Source organism: Nannospalax galili, unplaced genomic scaffold (assembly GCF_000622305.1).
Source record: "Nannospalax galili isolate Female #2095 unplaced genomic scaffold, S.galili_v1.0 scaffold44, whole genome shotgun sequence".
Taxonomy (NCBI): Eukaryota; Metazoa; Chordata; class Mammalia; order Rodentia; family Spalacidae; genus Nannospalax; species Nannospalax galili.
Genome location: NW_008355789.1, coordinates 6,822,613 through 6,838,198, shown reverse-complemented (window position 1 = coordinate 6,838,198; position 15,586 = coordinate 6,822,613).

Here is a 15,586-nt window from a genome sequence, read left to right as displayed (position 1 = left end):
TTTTTGAGACAGGGTCTCCCTTGTAGCCCCAGCTGTCCTGGAACTCACTATGTAGACCAGGCTGGCCTTGAACTCACAGAGATCTGACTCCCTCTGCCTCCCAAGTTCTGGGACTACAAGTGTGCACCACCATGCCCGGCTATTTTTTACTTTATGTGTATGAATGTATTGCCTGCATGATGTAAGTGCAGGCGTATTGTACAAAGCCCAAGGAGGTCAGAAGAGGGCGTTGGATCCCTTAGAACTGGAGTTACGGATGGCTGTTCGCTGCTGTGTGGGTTCTGGGTGAGTAATTGGCTAGATTGCTTAGCAAATAAGTGATAGATCCTGACCTTTGCTCAGGCCTGCCCCCTCTTGATACCACTTTTTTACATATACTTCTACTGCTGGTACAATCTTGAACTATTGAAAAATGGGAAAATCAAAAACTTCTACAAACTTGAATTTTATGGAGGATTACTGTCTCCTGCTTAATCAAACCTTGACTCTCTGTCAAGATCACTACACCCTTCCGGTTCCTTGATTGGAAGCTGCCTACTCTCACATGTTCCACACACTGCCCGGGCCTCTGTGGACAGTGTTCCCGTTCATTCCTCACACACCCTCACCTTCCTCCACACTTGTACTACAAGCTCAGTCCAGCAGATGCTCTGTCCAAGGGCTTTATTTGGATGTCTATGTCAAGAACAAGAGAGGCTGAGAAGCCCTGTGTTTGAGGCTCATGGTATCCTGTCTGCAGTCTTTACAGTGGTCTTCTGACCATCTCAGTACTTAATGATTTGGGTACTTGTTCTAGTTTGCCTTCAATTGCTGTGACAAAACACTCTAACCAATGCCAACTTGGGGAGGAAAGGGTTTGTTTGACCTACATCTTCTGGGCCACAGTTCATCACTGAGGGAGCCCAAGGTAGGAACTCAGGGCAGGAACCTGGAGGCAGGAGCTGAAACACAGGCCGTGGAGGAATGCTGCTTACTGGCTTGCTCCCTTGGCCCATGCTCAACCTGCTTTCTTATATTATACAGGACAACATGCTGTCACCCAGGGGTAACACTGCCCGCAGTGCGCTGGGCCCGCCCACATCATTCAACAATCAAGAAAATGCCCCACAGACATGGCCACAGGCCGGTCCAATGGAAGCAATTCCTCAGTTGAGGCTCCCTCAACCCAGGTGTGTCAAGTTGACACTAAAGCTCTCCAGCATAGTACCCGACACAAAGTCTTCTCTTCACTTAAGTAACTTCACTCTGTGGGGCCACTTATCCCCACCTCTTTTTTCTTAATTGTTGGCAACAACAACCACCCTTCAAAGCCTCTGCAGCCACTCCTTTCAATGGTGGTACCCTGGATCTGCTCACATCTAGAAATTACGCTCAACTTCAGAGACCTGAAGATCTAACAGACTGTCTGCTCCGCCCACTCCCCCACCCCGACTACTACTTTGGGCAATTTACTTGCTTCCTACTTCACAGGAAATTTGAAGTATCAGATATGAACTTCCTTAATTTCCTGCCTCCACACCCACATATTTAGTTTGCTGTATTTCCCTCACTTCCTTTCTGCCAAAATCAAAGAGAGTCGGGTCTCCTTTCTGAAGTCTGCCATTGTCTCTTCCAAGACCAGATGCTGCGCTCGTCTGCTTAGCCGTTCCCTCTCCTCCAAACACAGTTCTCTAGTTAGAAAAATGAAACTTAAAATGTACTTCTGCCATTGACTTTGGTACCATCTCACCTCGCTCCCTCCCTTTGTAACAAATTGTATGTAGTCTGCTCTCCCAGTAATAGAAATAGTGGAGCGCACCAAACAGTCCACTTGCTTCCCACATGTCCCTATAACTTTGATGCTAGTTAGGTGGCACTCTAGACCAAAGCACAGAATAGCTGGTGTGTGACCCTTCAGTGATCCCTTCACGTTAGGACCCAATTGTGGAGGAAGTTAGAAATCGCAATTTAAAGATGAAGGAACTAGGGCTAGGATAAGGTGGGTATTAGAGCACTTTGCCTAACATGCATATGACCCTGGGTTCCATCCCCAGTATTACAAAAGTTTTTTAGAAAGGAATTTCCATCACTCTGAGCTTATCAACGATACTTAAACAATCTTGTCCCACCCTACACACTGACTCATAGGCCTAAGAAATGAAGTTTTGTGTCGGCATGGTGGCCCATGCCTTTAATCCCAGCACTTGGAAGGCAGAGGCAGGTGGATCTCTGTGAGTCAAGGCCAGCCTGGTCTACATAGTGAGTTCCAGGTCAGCTGGGGCCACAGGGAGACCCTGTCTCAAAAAAGATCCAAAAAAAAAAAAAAGTTTTCTAAACTGGGCCTGCTGTTGCATGCCTGCATTCATTCCAAGCCCTCAGGAGGATCAAGAGTTCAAATCCGTCTGTGGCTATATAGTGAGGTCAGCCTGGGATACATGAGACCCTGTTTCAAAAAAATTAAGAAGGTTTTGTGCTACCATTACTGAAATTTCAGGATTGTTTTTTTCCAGTAACCTAGCCTAGCCAACATATCTAGTATCTCAACTACTTTGCCTCCCAAGCACGTCATGAAAAAAAGAAAAAAGAGTAACATTGCTCCTGATGTGATTTTTAACCTTCTTCTCTATTGACATTACTCAGGTAACTGTCATCACAATTCTTTCATTGCTAAGTCAATCATTTGGCCCATCCGGCTGTCCTCCTCCTGAGGCTTCTTCCTCCTCTGACTGCCATGACGTGGGCACATTTTGGTTTTCTATTTCTCTGAAACATGGGATTTGGAGGTAAACAAATTTGGTTTCTCACTCTATCAAAGGCTAATCAGATAACTTTTATCAGTCTGAGATCTATTTTAAAACGCCTATGGCTTTCCAAATCTAAGCCCATCAAGCTGACATCCGAGGTTCTCTACATGCACCCACAATCGATCCTTCCACATTGTTCCTGTCCTCCTTACTCAGCTTACATTTTACCAAGCATGGGCCTGATGAGTAATTCCTCTTCTTGGGTCTTCCACATATTGCTCTTCAACAAATAGTGGTGGGAAAACTGGACATCTGCATTCAGCAGAATGAAATTAAATCCCATATCCCTCACTCTGTACAGAAATCAATTCAAGCTTTATTAAAGACTTTAGTGTCTGAAATGCTGAATCTGCTAGAAGAAAATGGAAGGAAAACATACAAAAGATATGGGCATAAGAAAGCTTTCTGAAAGGAACCCCAACAGCACAGAAATGACCCCAAGAACTGAAAAACAGAATTACATAAAATGTAAAAGCTTCTTGGGTGTAAGGATATATAAGCCAAGAACGCCATGAGGCACCTCTCTCTCTCTCTCTCTCTCTCTCTATTTTGTGCAACTGTGGGGAAGTCACAGGATTGATATTTGAGTGTGGACTTTCCAGTGCAGCTGTAAATGGGGGGGCACTTTTCTGTAAATAAACCCCCACCCTATGCTCTGTTAGCAAGCCCAATAAACTCATTAGGATTTTCAAAAAAAAAGGAAAGAAAGAAAGAAAGAGAGAAAAGAACAGAAAGAATGGAAAACTTCATTATTCCACCAAGTTGACCCCATGTTGGCAAATCCTTTATGTAACATGTAACTTACTTCAGATTATTTCTGGAAAAATGTGTTAGAAATTGCCTTTCTTTGGAATAATGGAAAAGAATAAAGCTTCTTCATAGCAAACTATCAGGAGAGTGAAGAGATAGCCTGTGGGTGGGACAGAATGGAAGAACATCTTTGCCAGCTCTACTTCACACTAGAGTCAGTGTCTGGACTATATAAAGGCCTTCAATGTAACTTACTTCAGATTATTTCTGGAAAAATGTGTTAGAAATTGCCTTTCTTTGGAATAATGGAAAAGAATAAAGCTTCTTCATAGCAAACTATCAGGAGAGTGAAGAGATAGCCTGTGGGTGGGACAGAATGGAAGAACATCTTTGCCAGCTCTACTTCACACTAGAGTCAGTGTCTGGACTATATAAAGGCCTTCAAAACTAAAACATCAGAACAAGTATTCTGATCAGTAAACTGGCCAATGAACTGAACAGACAATTCTCAAAACAAGAAACATAAATGGCCAATGTTTTCTAAAGTGTTCAACACCCTTAGGTCTTAGTAAATGCAAATTAAAACTAGAGATTCCATTGCATCCTAGTTAGAACAGCTAACAAATGCTGGTAAGGGTGAAGGGAAATAGAACCCAATGTCAACTGATGCAGTCCCTGTAGATATCAGTATGGGGTTTCCTCAAAAACCTAAAAACAGACCCAGCTCTACCTCGTGGGCATATACCCAAAGGACTCTTGAGTCCTGCCACAAAGACTCCTGTACATCTGTGTTTATTCCTTTACCCTTCATGATAGCTAGGAAGTGGGACTATATGTCCATCAGCAAACAAATGGATAAAGAAAATACACAATGGGATCTTATTCACCCATAAACAAAAATGGAATCATTAGATAAAATAGGAAATTATTATATTAAGCTAAGTAACCTAACACTCAAAAAGACAAACACCACATTTTCTCTTATTTGTGGGTTTCAATCTTTATGTATGTGTGGAGAGGGGTATAGGTCATAAAACAAGAAAGAAAACCTTGAAAAGGGAGCAAGAGGTCTTTTTTATGGAGGTGGGGTTTGAAACAGGGTCTCCTGTAGCCCTAGCTGTCCTGGAACCAGCCTGGCTTCCATCTCACAGAGATCAATCCGCTTCTGCTTCTTCCTCCCGAGTGCTGGGACCACACCCGGCTCGGGAAATGCACACATAAGGTCACAACTGGCCAAGATGTAGAGAAGAGAGGCTGCGGAGTGGGTCTCCCTAGACAGGACTCCTATGTTAAACCTCACCCACCCATGACTCAGGGACAACTGCAGAAGAGGGGCAGAAAGATTGTAAGATCCAGGGTTGGTGCATGAACAGGGAAACAGAGTCTTCCAGGTCTCTGGGAACTTGCAGCAATGGTGACAGCGTGCACAAGACCCATGCAGGTTCAATCAGACAAAAACCCAGCATAGAACTGGGGAAATGGGCAGCACCTTAGCCTAGGAACTATTGGCAACCTGTTACGGCTGGGTGAGGGAGAGTTGATCTTTTTTTAAGGGAGTGACTCTAGATAGGCTGGCTAGACTCCAGCGGATGATCTTGCACCGAGGGACATCGGGGTACAAAAGCTTGACTCAATAGGCCTTAATATATATGACAGAATGCATGAAACCCAGTGGGGGAGTTATGGAAGAGTGCAGAGGGCGGAGGGAGGTCTAAGATTAAGATGTATGAAATGTACAAAAATTCAATAAAAATATAATTAAGAATTTTAGAAATTGAATTGGGCTGGCACGATGGCTCAGGGCACCTTTTATCAAGCCTGATAACCTGAGTTTGATCCCCAGGATCCACATGGTGAAGCAGAGAACCAACTCCTGAAAGCTGTGCTCTAACCTCCACACATAGGCATGGCATGTGTGCACACACATATCCATACATGCACACAAAATGAATCACATGTAATAAAAACTAATGAACCATATACATTTAAAATGCCTGATTTTTATAGTATGTGAATTTTATCTTAAGTTGTTACTATTTTAAGATGTTAATCATGATTTTTCTTGTTTTTTTGTTTGTTAAACATTTATTTATTTTTATTTAATAACCACATGATTAGAAGAAACATTTCATTACAGTATTAACATTAACATATTCAGTAACACAGTCCAGAGCAAGGATACATCTCTTTCAAAAGTGGCTGTAAATTTTTAGGTTCACAGTTGAATTAATACAGTTATACAATATTGAACTCAGTATAAACCCTGTAAGACATAAAATTGAATGAGTTTTTAATCTTTAAAGAAGATCGCCATTTCATTTTAAAATATGCTGCTGCTTCCTACATTTTTAATGCTTCTAACGCTTAGATGTTTGCACATGTGTCTTTAATCTCTAATGTATCTGATTATTATTAGTCACAGTTGGATACACTCAGATCCTTGGCACCTGAGTATGGATATAAAGTCATCAGGTAGATTTCAATGGTAATGTTTATCACCTCTACTAATTAACATGAAGTAAAGTTTTATGCTTCTTCCTCAAATACAAGTATTTTCTTTTTAATTTGTTGATTTTTTTTGTGTGTATCGCATACAGAACATCCCACACAATCTTATTTATATACCCACTTCCCAAATGGCACCCTCCCAAAGCACCCCCGCCCCGCAATGGAGCCCATATACTCTGTCATCCCTGTTATTCTCCACTGTGTTGTCGGCGCCCCCAGCCATTCCCCAGTGCTTGTCCGTCTGCTGAATCTTGTCAGCCTACCTAGAGATCCTTGTTTCAGGAAGATCAACTGTTCCTCACCTAGCAGCAATCAGTTGTCAATATTCCTTTAGATAAGACTGGGGTCTGCTGTTCATTTTCCCAGTTCTATGCTGGGTTACTGTCTGGGAGTCTTTTGGGCCACCCTGGCCAATAACTCAAAGAAAGATATCTCCTGTCTGGCATTGTTTCTTGTTATGTAGCCTTTAGCTACACATATGGACTCTTAAAAAATTATATTGACCTCATTAATTTTTGGTTATACTTTCCTTTTGGGTGTTTAAGACCCTACAATTGGCCCAGATAAACCAATTTATTTTTACTCTTAAGGTCATTTGAGGATCTGTTCCTCAGGGGTAACATGGGCTTGGGAGGAGCCCCTGGCTCCATTCTTTTACCAGTTCCGTCTACGTGATTTTTTTTTTATAGACTTTGGAAGTGGATAGGTAGCATCAGCAGGAAAAGAGGGAGAGAGCTATAAGAAATAATATCCAAGGGCTGGAGAAATGGCTTGGTGGTTAAGAGCACGGACTGCTCTTGCAGAGGACCCAGATTCGGTTCCTCCTACCCACATCCTGCTGCTCACAACCACCTGTAACTCTAGCTCCAGGTGATCCAACACCCTTTTCTAGCCTCTGCAGGCACCTGCACTCATGTACACGTGCCCCTACACAGACACACACACATGCACACACAAATAAATTTTAAAGCACTTACTGGGGTTTGGCTCTAGTGCCTCCTGCCTCAGAATTTCTCTTCTAAGTTTCACATACCCACTTCTGATTCATCATCATCTCTGGATGAGGGGGAAATGTCAGGTGCACAAACCTGGATGACAGAGGTCTTAAAGAGGTCTTTGCCTGTGCATCTGATCCGTTCGTACAACTGAAAGGGAGTAACTAACAAAGCCAAAACGTAAGGTCCAGAACAGTTTGTTTAATAAGATTCATAATTTATTTAAAATTTATATTATGTGCAAATGAAATCATAAACCAGAGAGATGATACATGGGAGGGAGGGTTGTCAGCGGGTGTATGATAGATCATGCTGGGGACTGTGGCAAACTAGAGAAAGGTCCCACATTTAAGGAGCAGACATAACATTCCAATTGGTTGTGCACTATAGGAACACAAGTCTAATACTGCCAGATCTTTTGGGTTGTTTTCTGTTGTTTTGATTTGGTTTGATTTTGCTGTCAGTAAGGGACTAAACCCAGAGTCTAATGCATGTTGGGGCAACTACTTTACCACAAGCCACATCTTTGGATTTCTTGAAGGAATTCCAAACACTTGACTTTTTATGTGAAGGTTCTTGAATTTTTGAAAACCCTCCAGGGGCCAAATAAAAATCTCCAGGGACTGCATCTGTTTGTGGTTTCTAGTCCGCAACTTCTAATGTGCATATCTGTATAGAAACAAAGTGTGTAGACAGAGGCAAGTTTGTGTGGGTTGTGTGATCTTGGACAAACTCTTTTAAAGTGAGCATAATAATTCCAACTCTCAGAGTTACATCTATGAAGTAACATAGGGAGAGTGTTAAAGACCTTTCTGTTGAAGATGGTGGGTTAAATGCAGGCATCTAATTTTGCTCCATCCTAAAAACCCATAAAAATCAGTTAACTGATTTGGAGACACAGAGATCCACAGGATAAGAGGAAAAGGAGAAAAATCAGCAGCAATAAAATCTGAGACTCTGGAACAGATGGATAAGTCCTAACTCAGGCATGGAAGAGCCAAGAAACTAAATTGTCCACACGTAGAGTGAGAAGCAGAAAACCAGCCTGGTTTACACTGCAGAATCCTTGTGGGGCACAGGAACTGAGGATTAAATTTAGGAAGATCGTGTGGCTATCCCTTCAACAGCTTCTTGGAGTGACCTCGCTACGTTCCCCACTGGTGATTCTTCCCACGCTACTCCAGGAGAAGACTAAGGGTTCGTTTATGAGAAAACTTATTTTTATGTGTATGAGTGGTTTGCCTACACGTAGGTAAGTGCACTCATGCTGTGCAATGACCACAGAGGCCAGAAGATGGTGTCGGATCCCCTGGAACTGGAGTTACCAACAGTTGTTAACCACCATGTGGGTGCTGGGAATTGACCCCAGGTCCTCTGCAAGAGCAGCCAGTGCTCTTAACCCCTGAGCATCCGGCCCATTAAAAAAAAAAAAAAAATTAAAAAAGGTTTTTTAAGTCCGTGGGTTAAAAGCTACTTTGTATAGTTGTGAAGTGAGCACACGCCCCTGAGACTGAAGGCTGGCAGTCCTCTGAGCTCCTCACTTTCCAGGTTACCAGGTACAGGCATCCAGGCATCTGCCCTTCAAGACAATTAAAACATTTTCTGAAGAATGTGTTAAGTGAAAATGGAAACAGAACATCCAGACATATGAGGTTCCTTGACAAGTGACGTCATCAGATTATCAAAAAGCGAATTGCTAAATCAACAAGTTACACCACACATACACAGGTCTTTCTGCATAGCTCAGGCTGACCTTGAACTTGCAGCAATCCTCCTGCCACAGGAGGATTAGGGTTAGGATTAGCGACATGAGCTACCATACCTGCTCAAATCAATTTTTTAGTGTCCCTTCTTAAGAGCAATTAAATAACAACTAACATCAGAGGATGCTTTCTAAAAGGAAAGGAAGAGACCAAAACAAGTAGGAAAAAGTAGCTTGGAGGAAACAAGGCTAATGCGAGAAAAGGCAAACTCCCAAACCACTATCACTGATGCGCCTGAAGGATAGAGAAGCTCACGTTTGCTTTTTGATTATTATTATTAATATTTTTCATTCAGGGTCTCTCTGTAGCCCCAGATGGCCTGGAACTTGCTATGTAGACCAGGCTGGCCTCGAACTTGTAGCCAGCCTCTGCCTCCCAAATGCTGGTATTAAAGGCCTGAGCCACACCACACCCAGCTACATCTGCTATTTTTAAATAAAACAACACATGGAGAACTGTGGGAATCACTACTGTTACAAACGGGAATCTTACCTAACCTTGTAACCAAAGTTAATCATACATTTTGAGATCATTTAATACTGGCTCAGCTGGTTTATAATGTAAGTTTACTAGATCTTGGGCTCCTTTTATAATCTAAATATACAGCTTTAATCCCTCAAGACCCTTCTTTGTCCCTGACCCAGAATAATGTATGTGTGTATGTTGTGAAAATATCAAGCACTGAAAGTAGCAAATATTGCTGAAAGCAATGAGTTACCCTGCTGTGCTGCAAACACCAGGTGGGATTAAGTTGAAAGCTTCTGTTTGTGGCTGTGTGTACTGTCCTGGCTCACTAGGGGTCAGAAGGGACACAATCTTCTGATAAGATTTCTCCTTTCCCATGTTGTGCTGAATGTACAGTTTCAGTAAGGAGAGATCAAGTCCTTTCTTCAGGAGCACAGTTCCAAGATAAACCGGAAGGATCAAGTTCTCAGAACAGATTGGGCCCACTCTTGGTTTTAATGGATGTTAAGAGTCAGGCTGTCCTTTGTTCAAGCATCACCACATGTTGCATCGCACTGCCGCAGAGAACAAAAGAGGGCCTTTGGAAATTTAAATCACCATTGCAGAAATTAAAAATTCAATAAGGAAATTGAAAATTACAGCTAAAAATTCCCCCCAGAAATCAAGGGGGAAATTCAGAAATAGCAAGTGACGGAGAAAAAAAATTAAAGGGATAGCCTTCAGTTCTAACATTCAAATGATGGAAATTTCAGGAAGAATGGGAACAAACTAAAGAAATGAAATCATCAAATAAATAAAAATTTCTAGGGCTGGAGACATGGCTCAGCAGTTATGAGTACTCACTGCTCTTGCAGAGGACCTGGGTTCAGTTCCACCACCCACATGTTGGCTCACAACTGCCTGTAACAGTTCCAGGGGATCCAATGTCCTATTCTGGCCTCTGCAGGCTTCTGCACACATGTAGCACATATACACTCACACAGGCACATATATGTAAATCAAAAGTAAATTAAAAAATTAAAATTTCCTAGAACCAGAGTTGATTGCTTTTGTTTTGTTTTGCTTTCACATTGACAGGGACCATAGAATACTCAGCACATTAATGAAAATTACCTCAGCACTTGGTGAAATTCAGAGCAGCCACCATATAATTTCCAAGTACCAGAGACAAAGAGAAGATTCTGAAAATTCCTAAAAGAAGCAATAGCTGGTAATGGACCAGTAAACCACAGGTGGAATCAGTGAAATAAGTCCTTCTTCCTTTGTAGATTGTCTCAAATGTGTGTCACAACAACGAAGACTTTAATTATATATACAGGTCTACCATTTATAAAATCTGGAATTAGAATGACTTTAGTGACCAGGCTTGGTGATGAGCACCTTTAATCCCAGCACCCAGGAGGCAGAGGCAAGTGGATCTCTGTTCCAGGTCAGCCTGATAGACATAATGAGTTCCAGGCCAGCCACAGCTACATATGAGACCCCCTGTCTTTTAAAAAAAATTACTTCAGTATTCTTAACAACATTAGAAATGAGAAAGAAATGAAACAGAGCTTTTAAAAAAGTCTGTGCATAGACCTGGGGTTGTAGCTCAATGGTAAAGCACTTGCCTTCAATGCACAAGACCCTGGTTCATTCCTGAGCACTGAAAAAAAATGTGAATAAAATTCTGTAGGTAAATATTTTCTAAGGATTGCCAAGCTACTTGCTAGGCCATAGCCCCTAGGGGAAAACTTAATACTATTATCCTGCTAAATAGACTCAGTAATAAACTGCCTCCTAAATTCTTATCTTCATTCCCATAGATCAGTGCATCTCTCAGTCCTCATCAGGGAAATTTCTTTTTGTAGTAGATGATGATGAATATAGAGATCCACATGCAGAGAGAGAAAAACAAAAGATCAGGAGTACTCAGCTCTGATAGGACATCTGTATCACACCTCCTCCCCACAAGGCTTGGGGATCATTGAGGACGAGAGGCCAGAAAGGCTGTAAGAGCCAGAGGTAGTGGAAATCTACAGTGAACCATTATTTTCTGGACATGACTGTTGCATACATGAACTCACAGTGGCTGTTACTGCGTGCATAATACCTGTGCAAGATTAAGCCAGTCAAAATATCAGCATGGATCAGGAAAGGTCTCAGAAAGCCACACCGCTAGCTGAGGCACTATTGGCAATTGATGGTTGCTAAGAGAGGGAGAGTCAGTTTTCTTCAGGGATGCAGGCCCGGACAGGCTATCCATACTCCAGTGGATGGCCTGCGAAAATACAGGCAACACGAGGACTCGGTGGGTTTTTCTGAAAAGAACACAAGAGCCAGGCTTGGTGGTCCATGCCTTTAATCCTGGCACTTTGGCAGCAGAGATAGGCTGATCTCTGTAAGATCAAGGCCAGCCTGGTCTACATAGTGAGTTCCAGACCAGCTGGGGCCACAGGGAGACCGTCTCAAATACAAAACAAACAAACAAAAATATCAAAATCAAACAAAAAGAAACATGAAATTGAGAGGAGTTGGGATGGGGGGAGATATGGGAAGAATTAGAGGATGATGATATTGGTCAGTGTTTTGTCACAGCACTTGAGGGCAAACTAGAAAATATACTAAAGTATAAAGATAGATGAAGGTATTTTCAGTCACACAATGTCTGGTACACCCCTTTTCTCATAAAATATAAGAGTAAACCAAGAAAACGTAATATCCAACAAGAAAAGAGATGACAGACTTCTGACGGGTGATGGTGAAGAAGACCCTAGGACCCCAGCTTTGTTTTCTATTTTATTATTTTTATTTTATGTGTATGAGTATATTGCCTGCATGTATGTAAGTGCACCCATGTCATGAGGTTAGAAGAGGGTGTTGGACCCTGTGAAGCTGGAGTTACAGATGGTTGTTAGCTGCCATGTGGTGCTGGGAACTGAACCCGTGTCCTCTGCAAGAGCAGTCAGTGCTCTTAACTGCTGAGCCATCTTGCCAGCCTGGAACCCAGCTTTGTACCAAATACAAAAAAAACCTCAGCAGACACGATGCTAAGGAGGTGGTTAAGGAAGGTGCACTGAGGACTGTGCCAGGATAAAACTGACGTGATCTCCAGCAAACCAAGAAAGAGGATGATACAAATTCTTTTTTAAAAAAATATTTTATAATTATTTTTATTTTATGAGTGTATTGCCTACCATGTCATACAATGCCCACAGAGGACAGAAGAGGCCGTCGGATCCCCTGGGACTGGAGTTACGGACAGTTGTTAGCTGCCATGTGGGTGCTGGGATTTGAACCCGGGTCTTCTTGCAAGAACAGTGTTCTTAACCGCTGGGTTATCTCTCCAGCCCCTATGATACAAATTCAATGCCGAAGAGATTCCAACCTAGAAGGAGACACAGACGAATTCCCAGGATGATGGAAGAAAAGTGCCAGGGAGACAGCTGAGCAGGAGGGACAAAGGGCGAGCATTTAGATAGGAAGAACGAAGGGAGACTGACAGATTACCTGATGCCACTGACCACAGGGAAACAGCAGTGAAGGTAATGGAAGAGGCCCATGTAATTAACGTCACCTAAAGAACAGTTACCAAAAATTAAACAGATGAAAAGCAAGGACTGTTCTTTCTAATTTATTATTATCATTATTATTATTATTATTATTATTATTGTGTGTCCTTGTGTATAGGATACGCATATGAATGTGCACACGCCATGGTGTGCTGGTGTGCATGTGGAGGTCAGAGGGTAACTTTTGGGAGTCAATTCTCTCCACCTTGGTTTCCATCAGGCTTGCATGGCAAGTGGCTTTACCTGCTGGACCATTTCACTGGCTCTGATGACATTTACAAACCTTAGGAGACACAAAATTATGAAAAGGGATACAATTTTGTATGTGTATGTATATATATATATATATATATATATATATGTATTTGTCTTTTTGAGACAGGGTCTCCCTGTAGCCCCAGCTGTCCTGGAACTCACTATGTAGACCAGGCTGGCCTTGAACTCTCAGAGATCTGCCTGCCTCTGCCTCCCGAGTGCTGGGATTAAAGCTGTGTGCCACCACATCCGGCAATTTTGTATATTTTTAAAAATATTTTTTATTAAGTTTTTGTGCCCTCTTAATGGGAGGGAACTCAAGGGTGTCACTGTAATTATGGCCAAATATCCATGGCTGAAGAGGTCATGTAGATCCGAGAGAAAACCCTATCTCTGTCATATCTCTAGACAAATGAAATTTCTTACCACATGCTAAATACGGATCCTTAGATTTACAGACAAGTGTACTGTACACCACTCATCAAAGAAGCTTCTTTTTGCAATAGATGGAGGCTACTGGAGTTCCACAACTGGTCACATACAGAGAATATAGGTCTGAGAGATGCCCAGCCCTAGGTGACATATCTATAGTGGAACCTCTACACCTGTCTCATGGAACAATTTGTATACTTTTAATGGTTGAATAAATAAATGTTGTAAAGAGTATGTGTATAGTCATAATAATATAAATGATAAATGCAGATTTAGCCAGAACTTATTATTCTTTTGGGAGCATCAGCAGACAGAAGGAGGTAGAAAAGTGTTATATTATGATCTAGCATAAAATGAAGTCACTGCACTACATCTAAAATTGATTAATCAAAATTAGCAGCAGCCAGGTGTTATTTAGGATAAACAGAAATATAGAAATACCAGAAGTAGCTTGCAGAAGGCGAAGGGGACCTGAAGGAGTAGGCAAAGGATAGGACAGGGACTTGGGGGGTTTATTATAAGCATACTTTATATAACTGTTACAGTTTGAGTCTTAAATATCCCTTGTAACAGCCCATATGTTAAAGACATGGCCACCAGCTTGTGGCACAGTTTGGAGGTGGTGAAACCTCTAGGCAGGGTGGAGATAGAGGAGGTCAGGTCTTTGGAGGTGTGCCCTCAATAGGATGTTGGGACCCTCATCCTCCCTCTGCTTCCTGGTCACCACGAAGTAAGCACTCATCCCACCACAGCCTCTGACATGGTCAACAAGGTCATGTGGCCACTGACTGAAACCACCGACATCGTGAACCAAAATGAGATTCTGCTCCTTAGAGATGGTTTCTGTCAGGGATTTTGGCACAGCTGTAAAAAACTATGAAAACAAAGTGACTTTCTGTTAAAAAGCCTTCAGTATACCAGGTGTGGTGGTGCATACCTTTAGTCCCAGCAATTGGGAGGCAGAGGCAGGCGGATCTCTGTGAGTTCAAGGCAGCCTGGGCTACACAGTGAGATCCTAAAACAATAACAACAACGACAAAAAGCTTTGGGTATTACTTGGAGAAACATTAAATCAAAGTGGACGTGTAGGCTAGGGCTGTAGCTCAGTGAGAGAGCTACCCTTATGCTTAGCATGAACAAGGACCTGACCTCAATACAAATAAATACAGAATAAATAGGGAAAGTGCCTAGAAGCATACACAAGAAATGGTTTATATTGGGTCTCTCTTGAATTGGCAATGACAGGCTTTTATTTGCCCTTATGTATCCTTTAAGTTCTTTTCCCCAGTAAGTAGGCATTGCTTTTCTAACTGTAATAAAAATAAAAAAAACTAATGTCGGGCTGGAGAAATGTCTCAGCAGTTAAGAGCACTGGCTGCTCTTGCAGAAGACCTGGGTTCGAACCCCAGCACCCACATGGTGCCTAACAACTGTTTGTAACTCGAGTTCCAGGGCATCTGATGCCCTCTTCTGACCTCCTCAGGCATTGCACGACCTGGGTGCACTTACACACAAGCAGGAAATACAATCTTTTTGCGGCAGGGTCTCCCTGTAGCCCCAGCTGGCCTGGAACTTGCTATGTAGACCAGGCTGGCCTTGAACTCATAGAAATTCGCCTGCCTCTGCCTCCCGAATGCTGGGATTAAAGGCCTGCATCACCATGCCCAGCTCAGGAATTTTTTAAGATTATTTATATTATTTCATTTTATTTTTTATTATTTCGTTTTAATTATTTTTATTATTTTCATTTTATTTAGCCTCCTGAATGCTAGGATGAAAGGCATTCCTATGATAATATTTGCTTCCAATTTATATCACTTCGTAGCCTGATTTTGAGGCTCATCCATAGACAGTATATGTTAGTGCTTTATTATTTTAAATTATGAGATAAAGTTGGGCATGGTGGCACATGCCTTTAATCCCAGCACTTGGAAGGCAGAGGCGGGCAATCTCTGTGAGTTTGACCCCAGCCTGGTCTACGTAGTGAGTTCCAGGCCAGCTGCAGCTACTAGACTACTTTATCAAAAAGATAAAGGAGGAGAGAGAGAGAGAAAGAGGAAGAAAGAGAGAGAGGGAGAATATGC